This window comes from Macrotis lagotis, chromosome 5 (assembly GCF_037893015.1).
Source record: "Macrotis lagotis isolate mMagLag1 chromosome 5, bilby.v1.9.chrom.fasta, whole genome shotgun sequence".
Lineage (NCBI taxonomy): Eukaryota > Metazoa > Chordata > Mammalia > Peramelemorphia > Peramelidae > Macrotis > Macrotis lagotis.
In genome coordinates, this window is record NC_133662.1 from 147,760,413 (window position 1) to 147,765,909 (window position 5,497).

Below are 5,497 nucleotides of genomic sequence, written 5' to 3' on the forward strand. Positions count from 1 at the left end.
ATTTTCTTATTGCATGGTTTCCAGTTATCTTTGATCTTCCTTATTACTGGACATGCTTCTATTTGTCAATGACTGTTCTATAATATGGCACCTGGACTTGATTGTAGTACTTCAGATACAACATGGTCTCAGGGGAGTATAATAGATGTATTGTATAGATCATTTTTTCTTTGACATTAGGATAATAAGAAAGTTCATTTTCTTCTATTTCTTTGAAAAATTGACCTTCATGATTTAAGGGAATAGTTATTTGATTGTTGGTTGATCATATTAGGTTTTGGCACCAATCATAAGAAAAACATTAAAACATTAAGCCTCCAAAATTGTTGTCTCCAAGATCTAGGATAACCAGAATCCAAAAGAATTTTTAAAAAATTTAACGAACTGACTCTCATTGACCTGAACTCACTCAGTCCTCTTAGCCCCTCCCATAATACCCCTATCAAACTTCACTAACTGACCCAAGGCCCTTGACATCTCAAGGTTCCTGTAAGTAAACTGAAAACTTAGTATTTCCTCTTTTCCCTCCCTCCTCCTTCCATCATATCATCTCCAAACCTATACTCAAAATTAATATGTGTGTGCTTGAAAACTCTTATGCTATGAGACCAAACTAAGTCCTAAACTAGCTCTAACTTTCTGTATGAAAAAATAGGAACCAGCTTTTTACCAATGTTATTTTAAGCTTCTTTTAAAGGTTTGGAAAGAGGTTTGGACCCTGAAATTGACCTGAATATTTTATTGTCATTAAAGGATTTTACTAAATCCATAGGTCCCTTCAAACCCTAAAGTATTTATTTCCTTTATCTTTTTTAATTTAAAAACCACATACATTACCTGACTACATCCTAATATGCAATACAGATTTAGCTCACTGATCTTGACAGTTCTAAATGTCCTTGCAGTATTTCTAACTTCATAAATGAAGTTGGTGCTACAAAGATTAACTGTGAATTTGTGTGTTTATATGGGCATGTCTGAACAGTGGCTAGGAGTTGTTTTATTTCAGAGAGAGTAGATTGCAAAAAAAAAGAGGCTAAATGTGGTTTCTTTGCAAGTGCAAAGGAAGCATTATGTCTTGTGAAATGTTTTGAGGAAATGATGAAGATGGAGCCCCACTGATGTGGTTCATTGATTCAGAGTTTAAACATGTATGATGTGACAATTCCATAAGCAAACACACAAGTTTATTCTAAAACTACCAAAAGTGACCCAGTTCTTGGTAGAGCATTCTATTCAGAGTAACTAGAAACTGCAAGAGGCAGCTCTATCCTATATCAGATATAGGATGAGACAGTGAGTCAGAGAGATTTGGATTTTAGTTGTCTGATAAGGACTAGTAACTGACTCAATTAGTATCCCAGGCTATTCTCCTGGAGTTTGTTCCTCCTTACAAATTGTAACAGATATGCCCCAAAACAAAGAAAAAATCTGACATATACATGAAAATAGTCAAATTCACAAGAGATAAGGGTTTGGAGTTTGTTGTTGTTGTTTTAAGACCAAATCAATTTATACCTTGTTAGCTGAATTCTGGGTCTCATGAGCAACAAGATGGAGGACTAGACACTGTCTCTTAGGTCCAGAATCTCTCAAACTTCTCTAAAACAGATATTATGTATCAAAGATTATCAATTCTCTCCACAAACCATGAACTGACTCACTGGCTTAGGCTCAAAACCTTTCATCTCCTTCCTAGGACAGTGATGCTATTCTAGCATATTCAAAACCCTGGCATACAAATTGGGGCTTGCAACAAAATCCAACTTCACAGTCTAGTACTCCCTCCCTCTTCCCTGCACCACAGAGTGCATGCAGCTCCGGGATGCGGAAGCTTGCCTAGGAGAGAGACAGCAGCCAGGATAGCAGACAGCAGCCCATTAGAAACAAAAGGTCTCTGGGAGTCACAGCTCCATAGTATAGCAGCCCTGCTATTTACCATCCTAGGGCAGATAACTCCAGAGCAGGAGAGACTGACTCATCTGTGTGTGTGTGTGTGTGTGTGTGTGTGTGTGTGTGTGTGTGTGTGTGTGTGTAAAAAGACCAAAAGAAAAACAGAATCAGAAGAACATTATATACATTAACATCAACATTGCGTGATAATCAACTATGATGGACTTGTTCATTAAGCAGTACTATAATCAAAGGCAATTCTAAAAGATTTGGGATGGAAAATATCATCCATATCCAGAGAAGGAGTTTAAATGTACACCAAAGCTTATTATCTTCAATTTTTAAGTTGTTTTGTGCTGTCATTTTTTCTCTCCCTAATTTTTTTCTTCCATTTAGATTTGATTCTTCTTTCACATGATTAATATGGGACTATGTTTAGCATGGTTTATACAGGTAGAACCTATTATAATATTGCTTTCTGTCAAGGGGAGGGGGGAGGAGGGAGGAGGGAAACTCAAAAACCTTCCAAAAATGAGTGTGGAAAACTGTTTCATGTAGTTGGGAAAATAAATAAATAAAATATTTAAATTTTAAAAATAATTGCAACAAAATAAAATAATCTAACCCTAACAAGTCAGAAGACCCTGTGTAATGTAAAGAAAACAAGAATCAACATACTCCTTCTGATTTTGCAATAGAGTTTTTTTCAGTCCTTTTGTATCTTACCTTCCTGATAACTTATGAGTCAATCCTTCAATGTCAATCCAATAATTTCACTTCTACCATGGATCTGCTTTATTTACACTGGGTTAGATGGCATAATCTGTTTTTTTCCTTGCTTTTTATCCACTTTGGTACCATTTCTATGTTCCTTATAAAACATATGGGTCTGTGAACAGAGAATTCAAGTGTAATGGTTCCACTGTTCATAGTGAGAAAGATAATTGCTTGCAAAAAAAAAAAAATCAATCTTTTCCGTTTTCCACAAAGCAAACATTCATGGTGTATGAGTATAAAGCTTCTTTGAAATGTACAGGTAGGAGGGAAGTATACAATAGCCAGCAGAGGAAAGAATGCCTTCCTGGTTGTTCATTGGCTCATCATGATGGTTACCACAACTTTAATCTTCCTAATGAATCAGTGGCATTCAAATGGTGCAGATGTAGTGCTACTTGAGCACACTCCTGGGAAAGTAGGATTCGAAAAGAGGTTTCATTAGCAAATGTCTTGTCATTTCTACCTCCTTGTCATTTTTGACATCATTTTGGCATGTCTCCTTGCACCAAGTTACGCACTCTAATGCAAGCCCTCATCGCTGCTCTATTCCAGTATCCTATGTGATCATGTTGCATCTATCCCTTTCTAATCCACTGATGCAAACAGATGTGCGTAAGTTATATATATGATCACATCAATCCCTGCTCCTGAAAATTCTGTGGCTCTCTATTGTCTGCTTGACTGTTGTAGGCACCAAACGCCTCTTTTTGATATTTAAAGCTTTTCACAATCTTGTTTTGGTCTATTATACATTTCTTTCCTACTCCTAGATTTCAGTTCAACTATCCCAATTATTTCCCCCATATTCTACTTTCTATCTCTCATATTCCCATTTCTTTTGCACAGACTGTCTCCTGTGACTGCACTGTATTCTTATCTTTTCTTAATTTCATTAAAGGGTCAGCCTCAATGACACTTTCCATACAAGGTCCTTCTACCCCACTTCCCTTCTCCTCTGCTCCCAGAAATGACTGCATTCACTTCAAATAATCCTTATCTATCTATAAATTATTTTCTTTCTATAGAATATAAGGTCCCCAATGGCAAAGGATTGTTTAGTTTTTGACTTTGTAAAATACCCTCCTACCCATGTCCAGCACATCAGAATGTATGGCCCAAAGTAGATATCTTAAAAAAGTTTGTTGAATGAATGAGGCCCTATTATACAATGAATGGGGAAATGTATTTGGATTCTGTTTCTGAGTTCAAATGCTGCCTTTAACTTTTTTATGTCAGCTGGGCAAACTCCTTAATCTTTCTGTTTCTGTTAAAAAGATGGGTTGGGCCATGTGAATTTAGGTTTCTTCACACTCTAGTCTAAATCATAATCTCATTATCAGCTAAAGCAGCAGATACCCCAAGGACAGATTTTCTCACTCTAAATACATAGTCAGCAACTTGGAATAACTTCCCAGAACTGTTGGAAAGAATCCAATTAGATCATTAGCAAATTCTTCCTCACTCCCAACACTGCCCATTCCCAATTTTGCTTTATTTAGTATCAGCTCTACTGTTTCTCAGTGAGGGCAGCAGCTGATCAAAATGTCAGAAGTTTATTTCCAATCAAACTCATATGCTTAATCCTTTCTTAGAAGCTCCATACCTTTGAGGATTATTTAGGCTTGTTTGTTTTGTTTTTGTTCTAGTAAAGAATGAGCCCAGACTACAGTTGGAGAGTCCTATGTATTCCTTGGGGGGAAAATTGTTCCAGTTTATTTAAAATTTTTGAATTTTCACCTTATTTTCCTTTCTTTTCTAATTATCTTTGGGTTTAGGTAGGTCTTAATGAGCACCAAAACTGGTAGGAATAAGAGGAATTTTATATTATTTTGTTTGTATGCTGAATCTGCATTATTATATATTGGGGGGGGTGAGTGCAGGAATTTGGGTTCTTAGAAAGACAATTTTGGAAGTATCCTATCTTTCACATTATTGAATGTGAATGGGGAAAAAATCATTAAGAACTGTGATCACATAACAAGACTCTTTCTAGACTCTAAGTCGCCAAAGAGCTATTTAGAATTGATGATTGGCTTCACGTTCCTCATAGCACTTCAGCTATACCTATAAAGGAAAGGCAATAGATTGTCTCTTTTAGTCACTGCTGGGAAGTTTCTTGTCAGTCTTTCTCAATAGACTAATCCTTCACTTGGAAGATGGTCACTTCCATGAGAGTCAGTGCTTCAGAAAGGATCAAGGAACAGTCGATATGGTATTTGCTGCCCAACAACTCCAGGAAAAATGCCAGGAACAGAAAGAGGTCTGCATACAACATTTGTAGATCTGACCAAGACCTTTGATTCCATCAATCATGAAGTTTTATGGAAATTTATGTCAAAATTTGGTTGCTCAGAGAAGTTCATCAGTATTGTACATTTATTTCATGATAACATACTTGCCAGGTTCTAGATAGTGGATGATGCCCTTGAGATTTCTCAGTCACCAGTGGAATGAAACAAAGTTGTTTGTTTGTCCCTGTACTTTTTAGCATATTTTTCAGTCATATTATCAAATGCCCTCACTGAAGATAAAAACAGCATGGCAAATTCTTCAACTTGAAAAGGCTATAAGCCAAGACCAAAGTAGATGGAATGTTGGTGCATGATTTTCTGTTTACAGATGATTGTGCTCTCAATGAAACCTCTGAAGCTGAGATATAACAAATTATGGATCAACTCTCTGCTACCTGTACTAATTTTGGTCTAACAACACCAAGAAAGCACAGATGCTCCATCAGCCAGCACCACACCATCCATATGTGGAACCATCCATTACAGCAAAAGGAGATGTTTTGAATACTGTGGACAAATTCACCTACCTTAGCAGT